This window comes from Microcaecilia unicolor, chromosome 3 (genome assembly GCF_901765095.1).
Source record: "Microcaecilia unicolor chromosome 3, aMicUni1.1, whole genome shotgun sequence".
Taxonomy (NCBI): Eukaryota; Metazoa; Chordata; class Amphibia; order Gymnophiona; family Siphonopidae; genus Microcaecilia; species Microcaecilia unicolor.
This window is the reverse complement of record NC_044033.1, coordinates 323,882,631-323,896,799: the sequence shown is the minus strand read 5'-3', so window position 1 is coordinate 323,896,799 and position 14,169 is coordinate 323,882,631. Positions and strand designations below refer to the sequence as shown.

Sequence of the window (14,169 nt, the reverse complement as noted above, 5' to 3'; positions counted from 1 at the left end):
CCTGTAAATGGGAGTTTGAGAATCTGGTCACTGCTAGCTAGAGTCACTGAGAAACAGAGAGTGAGTACCACTGCAGTTGAAGATGTTGGTGTCTATCCTTTCTCTCTATATCAAAGAAAAGCACCAGGAGCCTTCAAAATCGAGACACAATTTCTTTATTCGTACACCTTGAACATCAGTTCCTTCCATTGCGAACATATCTTCATTCATTATTTAACTTTTGATATTTATCATCACTTTCATGCTTGATTTGGATTGTCATTTATGTTTTAGACTGACGCAGGCGCTACGCAGGCGCCCGTGCTGGGTCATTTAGGAAGGAATTGATGTTCGAGGTGTACGAATAAAGAAATTGTGTCCCGAGTTTGAAGGCTCCTGGTGCTTTTCTTTGATATTTGGACTTGCTCAGTACTTTGGACCCTCTCTGTGCTGCTTTGTATTCTTTCTATCTAAGCACAGTTTTCAGTTACATTAAATCCTGCCATTTTTGTTAGTTGGTTTGGCAAGAATGTTTATTTAAGACACGAAAAGAGTACGTCTGGTCTATTGCATTTTCTAGGTATTATATTTTTCCAACGTTACTCTTATTAGTACAGTGTCAAGGTCATGTCAGCAATCAAGTATGAGAAAAGCAGCGTCTGTTACATCCTAAAAGTTGAAGTTTTATATTTATTTATTTTGGTGCATTTTTACCCCACATTTTCCCACGAGCAGGCGCAATGTGGCTTACATTAATTCAAGAGGAGACAATACAATATATAGATGGCACAGATACGGAATGAGACAGGAGGGGAAGGATCATGAGTTATTAATTATCTATAGCCCAAAGATGTATATAGGTAGATGTATAGAGCACCATGAAAGTGCACAGTGCTTTACAAAACTATAGTGTGGAACTATGCAGTCAGTGTTTCATAGGACTTAGAATTTCAGTACATATTGTTGGATAATAGCAAATTGTATGAAATGTGCTTTATTCTTGAAAAGGGGCCTTAAAACTTGTGTTCTGCAGTCTCGATCTTGATTCATTCATCTGTTTCTTTAAAAAATGAAAGTTACCATGAAACATAATATTAAATGTACTTGTTCAAAATAAGTGTGTAATGCTATCCCCCAAGGGGAAATGTATTTGCAGAGCTCAACCCTGAATTGCTCTCATTATAACAACCCAGAGTGGTTGGCAGAGTTGACAGATTAAAAATGCTTACAGCTAATCTCGATTCAAAGACAGATTTAAATGAATCACAGTTTGACAGGTCAGTGTTTAAATAACAGAACCTCAAATCATACTTTGACATTTAAAAGAGAGAGAAAATATTGTCATGTTTTAGACCTTGCACTGATAAGTGTGAGGCAATTTGGTCAGTACACTGTGATTTGTGATTGCCCATAACATAGTCATTTTCCCAGTTTGTAATCATGTAACCACCGCTGTGATATATCAGCATGGAAAAAAAAAAGAAGTACTCTTTTAAAATGTCTCTACAAATAACACCCCAGAGGTGCCACAGTACATCTTAAAATGTTATTGGCATAGCCAGCGAATGTGAAAGATCACGAGGGCAAAGTGGGGGCTGCAGGATAAGTAGCAAGTACATACATACTTAAAAATACTCCCCCAGACATAAAAAAATACCGGGCCACAAAATCCTTTGACTTTAGTAAGAAAATAGAAATGCAGGGACATAGCGTACCTAGTGGTGGCTACAACGTGAAGAGTAGAAAATATCAGGGCCAATACTAAGTGGTTACAGTTGACGTATTTTTATTTTTAAAAGATGACAGTAATGTTTTTTTTTTTTTTTTAAACGTACGCTCAACTGGTGTTAAATTATGATTATAATATGGAGTCTTCCACTATGTAATCTAAGTGACTTCATTTACACCCTCCTTGTGAGCATGAATCACACATAAATGTACACTTAGCTATAGAAGTGCAAACAGAGTGCCTAAGAGCTAGGCATACGCGTGGGCAGGGTTCCCACTTACATATGTAACTTAAAGAATAGCTGAGCCCTTTTACTAAAGTATACTGAAATCTGGGCCCAGCGCATGCTGACGCAGGATTTTATAGCGCACTATGGCCATATTTTACAGAACACTTTTTGAGGGCATTTTCCAGTTAGCACGCACTAATTAGAAAGCGCTAACTGGATAACTCTTCCATGCTCACTCTCTGCTCATGCCCCCTCCCAAAAATATATTTTTTTAATTGGTAGTGCACGGATTAGCGTGCACTAACAGGCAGCATGCCACAAAATGCTTTAATGCGTTTTGTGGTAGTGTATTAGCATGCGCTAATCACAAGTTAAGAACCTAATGCCCTTTAGTTAAAGGGCCACATTGTAAGCTGAGCGTGCCTTTGATGCATTTAGGCGCCCTCACATATGCCAGATCAATGGCTGATATAACTATGGGTGTGGTAATGTTAGGCGTGCTGATAATGAGTTATGGAAGAGACAACCAAACAGCAGCAGCAGCAGCGATCCAAGGAAGGACAAACATAGCAAGAGTTTTATCCAGATGTCAACTTTAATAGAAACAGTACCCAACCTGGCCAAGTTTTGGAAAAAAAACTTTGTCAGGGGTCACATAGGTTTCCACAATACATCCACAGATTCGAAGCAAGTACTGCAATACCTGTGTTTAAAAGAAAAATGAGGTCCAATGTCAAAAGTAAAAGAATGCAGCCAACAGCATCATAGAAAAAGCTCAGGTCCAGTTCCAAAAATCAGTAACCACCAAGTTATGGAAGCACTGTATAATGAAACCTGGGCTCCCAGGCATCATTATAGAATAGGTGCTTACTGTATGTCCTCAGGACACCTACGTGCAGGTGCCCAGTTGTAGAATTGCCCTCTTAGAGGGTAATTCTCTTTATGTTGCCTAAAGTTAGGATCCAAAAAAGTCCTCTCACAATGAGTGTCTTCCTGCGTCAGGGGTCTAGTATTATCTGTAGAAAAAAGTACCTTGTAGATCAGATGAAAAAAAGCACTAAAGCTGCTAACAACGATATCTAGTATGGCAAAACGTTTTGCCATACATTTCGTTTCACAAAGCAGCACAGCGTTTTCTTGTGTACGATATCGTTGTTAGCAGCTTTAGTGCTTTTTTTCATCTGATCTACAAGGTACTTTTTTCTACAGATAATACTAGATATCGTTGTTAGCAGCTTTAGTGCTTTTTTTCATCTGATCTACAAGGTACTTTTTTCTACAGATAATACTAGACCCCTGACGCAGGCCTCACGGCCGAAACACGTCACGTGTCGGGTCATTTCTGCTACTGTCAATAAAGACCTTGTTCAGGAAGACACTCATTGTGAGAGGACTTTTTTGGATCCACTGTGTGTTTTGCCTTTCATTGGTTTTCCTGTGGAGAGTTCACCTTCTGTGGGTGTTTGCCTAAAGTTAGGAGCCAGGAGGATACACACTAATTGTGAACACTATATTCACAGTTACACGATAGAATATTAGTGTAAGTCTGTAGTTACACACCTAAGTTTAGGTGCAAGCGCTAACTTGGTGACTGATGTAAGTGCCTGCCCCTAACTGCTAGTAGTCTATAACCAGCATGCTTAAGGACTAGGCAGGCACCTGACCTTCCCATGCCTCTCCCATATCCTCTTCCCCTTGCAGTTGTGTGCTGTGGATTTTGTGAGCTCAATTTGTAGAATACTGACTAAGGACAATTACACGCATGACAGCAAATTCATGGTTGTTAATGCCAGTTAATAGCTAATTTAAGTGTTGATTTGTGTGTACAAGTTTATAGAATTAGGGGGATACTGACCATATTCAGTTGCTTACCCCCTACTTTTATTCGAATTACAGTCGAATTTTGCAGTCAGTGGGGGTGGTGGTGTACCAAGAAGAGTACTTGACATCTCTGGACCTAATGGAAGTGTACCTGCATATTCTGATGTGCCTGAAACATCATAAGTATATGTATTTTACAACCCTGGGGGAGCATTTTCAATTCTGGGCTCTGTCCTTCAACCTAGCCATTATCCCTATGACCTTTTCCAAGGCTATAAAGGTGGTGGCAGCTGCACTGTGGCAGAATGGGATCGTAGTACTCTCATATGTTGGAATTGTAGTACTACCATATGTCAACAAGTGATTGATTTGAGCAAAGTCCTACCAGGAGAGCAAGATGGCAGTGGTCCAAATGGTTCATTTCCTGCAGAAATTAGGCTGGATTATCAATTTTACCAAAAGCAAGTTGGTACTAATCATGTTGCTGGAGTACTTGGGGGCATGCTTTGATACTTGGAGGGACAGAGTGTACTTAACGGAAGACAGACATGCTCAAGATGTGGGTGCAGGTCCAGAGCTTAGGATTACTTCCAGAAACTAGGCTCAATAGCAGCAATGTTAGATATGCTACCATGGCCCAGCGCCCCATATAGTCTGCTCTTCTCTGGTTGTGGAGAGGTGAAAGCAAACCTGACCTGGTGGCTGAACAGGTCGAATCTGTCAGTGGGTGTTAAGTTGGCGTTACTGGAATAGATTCCGGTCACAGCAGCTACCAGTCTCAGTGATTACAGAGTTCATTTTCTAACCAAGTTAACACAGGGTAGTTAGTCTCTGGAGGAAGCAAAGTGGTTGATCTGGAAGCAAGAAAGCTTAGTACTTCGGACCTTTAAGTGTGAAGGACAGAAACTGGAAAGGAGATGGCGTAAATCTCACCCAGATGAGGATGGGCAAAACTTTTTAGCATATTTATAAATGACCTAGAGATGGGAGTAACTAGTGAGGTAATTAAATTTGCTGATGACACAAAGTTATTCAAAGTCGTTAAATCGCAGGAGGATTGTGAAAAATTACAAGAGGACCTTACGATACTGGGAGACTGGGCATCTAAATGGCAAATGACATTTAATGTGAGCAAGTGCAAAGTGATGCATGTGGGAAAGAGGAACCAAAATTATAGCTACATTTATTTATTTATTAGTTACATTTGTATCCCACATTTTCCCACCTATTTGCAGGCTCGATGTGGCTTACATAGTACCGTAAAGGCGATCGCCAATACCGGTATGAACAATTACAAAGTGATGTAGTGGTAGAATAAGGTTCATGTGTAACAGACGCAATAGGGAATTGTAGAGTGGAAGAGAAGTGTTAAGTCCTTACGCTCTTTGTGTTTCGATTGTGTTGCAGGGTTCAGGTATTTAAGTTGGGTCGGTAGGGTATACCTTTTTGAACAGGTTAGTTTTTAGTGATTTCCAGAAGTGTAGGTGGTCATACATTGCTTTCATGACTTTTGATAATGTGTTCCATAGTTATGTACTTATGTAGGAAAAGCTGGATTCAAGGTTCCACGTTAGGAGTCACTGACCAAGAAAAGGATCTAGGTGTCATCGTTGATGATATGTTGAAACCTTCTGCTCAGTGTTCTGCGGCGGCTAAGAAAGAAATTGAATGTTAGGTATTATTAGGAAAGGAATGGAAACAAAAATAAGGACATTATAACGCCTTTGTATCGCTCCATGGTGCGACTGCACCTTGAATATTGTGTTCAATTCTGGTCACTGCATCTCAAAAAAGATATAGTGGAATTAGAAAAGGTGCAGAGAAGGGCGACGAAAACGATAAAGGGGATGGGATGACTTCCCTATGAGGAAAGTCTAAAGCGGCTAGGGCTCTTCAGCTTGGAGAATAGACAGCTGAGGGGAGATATGATACAGGTCTATAAAATAATGAGTGGAGTGGAACGGGTAGACGTGAAGCGTCTGTTTATGCTTTCCAAAAATACTGGGACTAGGGGGCATGCAATGAAGCTACAAAGTAGTAAATTTAAAACAAATCAGAGAAAATTTTTCTTCACTCAATGTGTAATTAAACTCTGGAATTCATTGCCAGAGAATGTGGTAAAGGCGGTTAGCTTAGCAGAGTTTAAAAAAGGTTTGGACAGCTTCCTAAAGGAAAAGTCCATAGACCATTATTAAATTGGACTTGGGGAAAATCCACTATTTCTGGGATAAGCAGCATAAAATGTTTTGTACTTTTTTGGGATCTGACCGGGTATTTGTGACCTGGATTGGGCACTGTTGGAAACAGGATGCTGGGCTTGATGGACCTTTGGTCTGGCCCAGTAAGGCAATACTTATGTACTTATGTACATATGGCAAAGTACTGCCAAGCCTTAACAACTGCCAAAAAACAATATTTCTCTCAATGCATCGAACAGGCTGCCAATTCAACCAAGCACCTGTTCAGCATAGTAAACAGCCTACTGAAACCCCTAACTGCTGTGATTTTGCTGCATACTTTGCCAACAAAATTAGTCAGGATTTTACAGGCAGTCCCATCCAGTGTCCAATCATCTAACCCAGAGCGCACAAACTGCCCCCTCCTGACACAGACATATGGGACTCAACCCAATAACAGAGGAGGGCTTTGACAAAATCCTAAGACACATTTGACCAACTATCTGCTCCCTCGTCCACTGCCCATCAAAGATAGTGCAGCAGGCAATCAGGGGCCTCATAGAAGGTGCCATAAAAATCGTGAACTCCTCTCTTTCTTATAGGCAACTACCAACAGCATTAAAAAGGGCAGTGGTGCGTCCTTTGCTAAAGAAGAACAACCTTGACCAGGACAAACTTGAAAATTACCGACTAATATCCAGCTTCTCAATTTTAGGGAAACTTATAGAACAAACAGTCTGTGATCAACTCAGTGATTGGCTAGAAGAGAGAAACTGGCTAGATCCATGTCAATCTGGATTCAGACCTGGTTATGGAACAGAAACAGTCCTCGTATCCCTACTAGATGATCTTCATAGAAACTGAGACATGGGATTTGCCTCGGTGTTAGTGCTGTTAGATTTCTCAGCAGCTTTTGACACTGTGGATCACGATATTATGCTAGCACAACTGGCAGAAACAGGTGTCAGTGGAACAGTACTTGCCTGGTTCAGATCCTATCTATCAGACAGGCAGCCATCTATAGTGCTGGGCAACACCTCATCACCACCATGGGCACTGACCTGTGGGGTACCACAAGGATCAATACTGTCACCTATTATATTCAATATCTACCTCAAACCACTAGCCAAGCTAATTCTGTCAATGGACACTCAATTCTACATCTGTGCAGATGACATGCAGCTACTCATATCCATTGAACCCACAGCCCTGAATAAACTGACTATCTGTCTAACATCAATTCAAGAATGGGCTAAAAACAACAAACTTTGCCTGAACCCAAGTAAAACTGAGCTTCTATGGGTCCCTAACACAAGTGGGGGACATACCTGACATCAAAATCTCTTTTGAGAATTATGAACTCGCACTCAAATCGCAAGACAGGAACCTTGGAATACAGATCATTTCACTCTGATCCCCCAAATCCAAGCAACCTTCAAAGAGCAGCTTCCATCACTTGCGACAACTACACTGCCTGTCTGCTTACATTGAGAAGGCAAGCCTTGTCTCAATGGTGCATGGCATGATAACATCAAGACTGGATTATTGCAATGCACTCTACACTGATTTGACTACAAAAGGTTTGCACCAGCTCCAATTGATTCAGAATGCTGCAGCAAGACTAATAGAAGGTCGTAAGCAGTGTGACCAAATCACACTATTTTTGCATAAACGTCACTGACTATCAGTACAATACAGAGCCAAATTTAAAACTCTGTGTTCGACCATCAAGGCCCTTAAAGGACATGGCCTAGAGTATTTGAAGAACAGGATCTCCCTCTAAACTCCTTCAAGGTTACTAAGGTCTTCCCAAGTAGTTTCCCTAACCACACCCTCTCCAAAGGACATCACACGATGTGATACCCGCAAGTGAGCCTTCTCCAGACTAGCCCCTATGCTCTGGAATGCACTCCCTGAAAAGCTTTGCTTAACATATGACCATCTCTACTTCAGGAAACAGGTGAAAGCTTGGCTCTTCAACCAGGCCTTTAACGGAAGAAGTAAATGACATTACCTAGGCAAGGTAATGTTCAATCACCTTTCTGACCTCATTTGCAACTCTCTTTAATTAGTCCCTTATTTTCTTACTCCTGTTACTCCATCTTATCTATCTGTATGTTCCATCTTTGCTTACACCCTATGCTGTCTATTCAAATGTTTTATTGTGTATTGTGTTGGCATTATAATATAGCATACTGTGCCATACTTTGTATTGTTGTTTTAATATTTTTACTGTTGTAATTGTGTATTGCTTATGTTTAACATTCTTGCTGTACACTGTCGAGTGAATTCTTTCAAAAGGGTGGTAAATAAATCCTAATAAATAAATAAGAAAGCCTTTCTGCCTTTACTTCAAAACAGGGAGGTTTGAGTTCTCTTGGACAACTCCACCACAGTAGTTTGTGTTTATGTGAACTGACAGAATGACATAAGAAGCAAACATGCAGATAGCAGAGGAGGTAAATCCCCTTCTGTGTTTGGTGGAGAAGCATCTCATCGTATTATTGGAATTTCAAGTTGCAGGCAAAGAAAACATCCAGGTGGATTTTCTGAGTGGATACAGAATGGAGTCTAGCGGTCTGAGCATTCACGCAGAACGTTTTAGGTTTGGGTACCCCAATCATGGATCTGATGGCATCAGCAGAGTATACAAAAGTAGCCAGGTTTTTTAGTCACCAGAAAGAGGGGATCCATGCTCTGTTGCATAGTTGGCCTCAGGATGGCCTACTGTATGTTTTTCCTCTTTGACTGATTATAGGCAAGGCAGTGCAAAAGGTGGAGATCCATCCAGAGCTAGTGATGTTGGTGGCCTTGACTGGCCATACCTCATGAGATTGCAGGTGGAGGATCCACTTCTGTTTCTGGACATGAAGGATCTCTTTTCTCGGACCCTGATCCAAATTCCAGATTTCTCTTGGTTGTCTCTTATAGTCTGGTTATTGAGCAGGTAAAGCTGAGGAAGAGGTGATTGCAACCTTGCTTCAGTCAAAAAAAAAAGTGATGATATTTCTTTGGCTTGCATTCAGGTTTGAAAAGTCCTTGAGGGCTGGTTCCAAAAATAGTCATCATCCCTTTGGAGTGCCCCTTCTGGATACCCTGGCCTTTTTGTATAAAGGTCTGGCCTTGAACTCCCTGAAATTTAAAGTGATGGCCATTGCTTGTTACAAAGGTCACTTTTAGGGGCATCCTTTGTCTTCTCATCCAATATCTCTTGGTTTTTGAAGGTCATGATGCATTTTTGTCTTCCTTGACATCTGGTAGTACCAGAGCTGGCTCAGGGATTATGGCACTATGAGCCAATTTGCTTTGGAGTGCCCCTGGTATTGGTGACCCCTTTCTTTGGCTCACAGTTTAGTATCTTTCTCTCTCTCCCTTTTCTTCCCCCTTCTTTCCGTGGGGCCAGCATTGCTACCTCTCCTCTCCCTCCTCACCCCCTGCTGTCCTATAAGCTTTATGAGGGTTGCTACAGCAGTATGAAGATAGGCTGCCTCCCACCCACAGGAAATTGCATCAGAGGAGGTGGGATATGGCATGGGGAAGACCTAGGGGCTTTACTGGTCATCACCACTATTTCTCATTCACTTTATGACAAAGACCACAGACCATTTTAGTAGCTGCTTTCTGGACCAACTCCATCCTATGTATATCGTAGTCTCCATAATTGTACACAGTACTCTAAATGGGTCGCAGAGAATTATACAGATGCACTGTCGTCAACTTTTTCCTGCTGGGTTTTCCTCTCTGCACCTAAGCATCATTTTGGCTTTTGCCATTGCCTTTTCTTCCTGTTTGACCACCTTAAGCTTATCAGATAAGGTTATCAGATATGATCACACCCCCCCCCCCCAAATCTCGTTCTTTTTTTTGTGTACAGAAGTACTTCACTTGCTACACTGTACTGCTCTGTAGGAGAACTTACTGGGTACCTTAATTGCCCCATTAGAGTAGTTACCTCAAAGGCAAGCCTAGAGGATGACATTCTAATATTTGGCCCAGAGATTTGGATACTGCATGTACAGTAGAAGCAAAATGGCAAGTTGGAAGTATATTATTGTAGAATAATAATAATTTACAAATATGGCAAGCAAACTTACAAAATAAGTCCTTTTTGTACAACCAAGGAATAGAGTTATATTTATACATATAGAATATTCTGTTACAGCACAACTACAATGATTTCCTGAGAAGTGGTTGCAGCAAATATATCAGGTTTGCTATCCATGTACCCTAAGAATCTAACTTGTCCGTTGCAAGTTAAGGACAGAACACTAACTGTGCCCCAAAACCATAGGAATGAACCCTTCTCTCACCTCTGTGGCCTGCAGCATCTTCAGAGACAGCTTCTACTTGGAATAGATAGGATCTTCTTCCCATAGACCTAGCTGCAGTTGTAACAGCGAACCAGGTCAGTGATAGCTGAATAGTTTACATGTTAAGTCAGATGGAGGGCGATTTGGACGTCTTTGCAAAACGGCGAAATCCAGGGGCGGGGAAACCCGTATTTTCGAAAAAAGATGGACGTCTATCTTTCATTTTGAAAATACCATCAGAGACGTCCAAATCCTTAAATTTGGACATCCCTAGATTTGGACGTCCTTGCATTTGGATTTTCGAAACCAAAGACGTCCATGTCAAAAACGGCCAAATGCAAGCCATTTGGACATGGGAGGAGCCAGCATTTGTAGTGCACTAGTCCCCCTGACATGCCAGGACACCCAAGGGGGCACTGCAGTGGACTTCATAAATTATTCCCAGGAACATAGCTCCCTTACCTTGTGTGCTGAGCCCCCCCAAAATCCACTACCCACCACTGTACACCACTACCATAGCCCTTATGGGTGAAGGGAGGCACCTATATATGGGTACAGTGGGTTTGTGGTGGGTTTTGGAGAGCTCGCTATTTCCTCCACAAATGTAACAGGTAGGGGTGGTATGGGCCTGGGTCCGCCTGTCTGAAGTGCACTGCAGTACCCACTAAAATTGCTCCAGGGACCTGCATGCACTGTCATGGACCTGAGTATGACATCTAAGGCTGGCATGAAATATTTTTAAAGATATTTTTTGAGGGTGGGAGGGGGTCAGTGACCACTGGGGGAGTAACGAGAGGTCATCCTCGATTCCGTCCGGTGGTCATATGGTCATTTCGGGCACCTTTTTGTGCCTTACTCGTAAAAAAAACATGTCCGGGTGAAAACGCCCAAGTGTTTGTCAGGGACGTCCTTGCTTTTTTCGATTATGGGTCAAAGACGTCCAAGTGTTAGGCACGCCCAAGTCCCGCCTTCGCTGCGCCTCTGACATGCCCCCTTGAACTTTGGACATCTTTTCAACGGACTGCAGTTGGAGACGTCCAAAATCGGGTTTCGATTATACCGATTTGGACGTCTCTGTGAGAAGAGCGTCCATCTTCCGTTTTATGTCGAAAGATGAATGTCCTCTTTTGAAAATGAGCCCGATGGTGTTCTCCAATCAGTACGAAATGTCAGACTCCCTCAGTCTCTGTGAAAACCATAAATTCCTAGCTTCTGTAAAGTTGTCTGTGTAACTGCAAGCCATTAACACAGAGAGGTTCAGCTTTTAGTCGTATCTCTAACTACTACCAGTCCTTCTCCTCAGAGAGCTGTGCACACTACCAGATCTTATAAATTCCTTTCGTAACCAAAACTCTGAGCAAACCTCACTTTCAGGCTCTGCCCTGTTGGTCACCAGGTAGCTTGTCCAAACCAATCAGGTATCATATGCACCTGTCCAGCAGATTAAATACAACCATGGATAATGAGGAGCCTTGAGCTGTCCAGATGATACTTCTTGTCAGGGCTGGTATAGGATAGTTTGCTAATGAGGTACTATACCTCATATCTGTATCTTCTTTGTGAACGTTTTCTCACAGGGGAGAAAGGAGAGCCAGCACCAGATGTTCCATACGCACATCATATCCTTGGATGACGACAGCCAGAAACCAGTGTTTGCAGGAAGTCATATGGCATCCATGATGGTACTGCTAAGGTGAAATAGAGAATGCATTTTTTTAGCATTACCTTTTTGTGAGCGATACTGCAGAAGGGCTGTCTGGGTTACCTCTTTGTGGATGATGCCAAAACCTGTAATAAGTTAGACACCCCTGATGGTATGGATAGCATGAGGAGGAATCTACTGAAAAAGCTTGAAGAATAGTCCAGAATTTGGCAGCTTATGATTTAATTCTAAAAGATGTTAGTCTAAGTATACCACATCTAGTGCTTTCCCTCAGTCCAACTACAGGTCTTCTAGTCAAAGAAATTAATTGGATTCATCTGAAAAGATCTATGACTAATAAATCCATGCTGCCTTGGGTCCTGCAATCCACTGGATTCCAGGAACCTAGCTATCTCGAAGTGTTTCCGTTAATCTACCACAGATGTCATACTAACTGGTCTATAGTTTTCAATCTCCTCCTTACCTCCACATTTATAGACCCTTACAGAGTAATATCGTCAACCCAGTGGTTCTCATTCCCCTCGCTGTCAGGAGGGTGGAAAAACACACTACTGGACTGGAGGGATTTAAGATAATTAGAAGGTAAGCTCCAATTTCACCTTCTCCAACATGGCTAGTGCCTTCCATATACTTTCCAATAAAACAAATTTAGGTTTGACCAACAAAGGCATGGAAGAGTCTATATTTATCTTGGACTCCTAGAGTTTCTGCAGCTGTAAGAAATCAAATGGAAGCAAATCAGACTGTTCCTTATCTAGCAAGACTGGGCCACTTCCACTGACACTTCTCTGGAGACACGTTCTGCCAGTGTGGAACTGATCACTCCTGGTTTCAGGAGGTCCCAGGTCTCCTGTCCTTGAGTTGGGCCATTGATGGCATCCAACTATATCGCACTCACAAAAGAGGCTGCCACAACCAGTGCCCCCATTGCTTTGGGCTTAGATTGGCCTCAAGGTCCAGAGAGTCCTCAAGCAGAACTTTCCCAGCAGACCTGTCCAATGCTCCCACTATTTCTGGAATACACTCTGAAGCAGAGCTGGAATGAGTGACAAAACAATTCATTGGTTCCTGAGAGTGAATATTCACCTGATCCACAAGTTAGACCTGGAATTTCTCCTCCTTTTATGCTTTCCAGAGAGGTAACATTTTATCAGAATTCAGAGCCAAAAGCCCAACCAAAGTACTGTTCAGTTTGTCACTGGAGGACCCAGGGTGGACAACATTTCTGCCCAAGACAAAGGGATATCAGGGGCATCAACTCAGCTGAGATGTTAACTGTGGTTCCTATATGTCAAGCATCCTTTTTTAACATCCAGGCCCCTCAAAAATAGACCTATGTGTGTATGCATGTGGATACATACACACACACAGTATTTTGTGCACATATGTTTGTCTATTAGTAGACTTGAAATACCAGCATTTCTGTTTCATAGGTCAAAGTGGTTTACAAAACTTCAATAGAAAGAAAAGTTTGAAAGGAATGGCAATAAAATAGAGGCAGATAGTTCACGCATTCCATTTTGACTTAAAAGGATAGATTCTGTCAAACAAACCAGAACAGACTGCTTCAAGCTGGCAGGCCATCACTCACTGAACGTGCAATTATTGACAGTAAGTAAAGGTAAGATTTTAAAAATGTCTTTTTTAAACCATTTTTAAGTTTGACAAATGACAATTTGGTGCAGAGAGAAGGTGGTAGGTTATTCCGTGGACATGGTGCCAGATAGTAGAAAGCCACATTTCTGGAGGGTAGCTATAAGGGGGCAGCCAGGTGGCATGCATAGGATTATAAACCAAATATGATAATAGATTGGTAACCAGTGTAGGCGAATAAGGAGTGGGAAAGCATGGTCATATCTACATGCATTATATAGAAAACGAGTTGCTGTATTCTGTAGGGTTTGGATTTGCCTCAGTTGAGACTTAGGAAGGCCAGCATACACTGAACTGCAGTAGTCAAGTTTTGAAATCAGAAAGACATGTATGAGTGTATGTAAAGTGAAAAAATCAAGAAGCCCACTCAATGGGCAAAGTCAGCATAAATCGTGAAAGCCAGGTTGGATGAAGGTAACCTCATAAATGCTTTAAAAAAAACACAAACAACTTTCAGTGTTGGCTAACAAATCCATTTTGATGGACAGCTTAATGTCTGGCCAAAACTTATCCATGCAAACAATAAAAAAAGCTTACTTTTATATCTACATTGTGAGCGGAAACAACAAAGAGCAACAGAATGATATTCAAGCATTCTGAGTAATATT

The 14,169-nt window shown here is 41.7% G+C and overlaps 1 protein-coding gene across 2 annotated transcripts in view; it reads left to right on the top strand.

Annotated features, from left to right (window-relative positions):
• The window catches only part of LOC115466843 (AT-rich interactive domain-containing protein 1B-like), a 1,026,314-nt gene that overhangs the window by 859,813 nt on the left and 152,332 nt on the right, over positions 1-14,169 (top strand). The window lies entirely within an intron of this gene.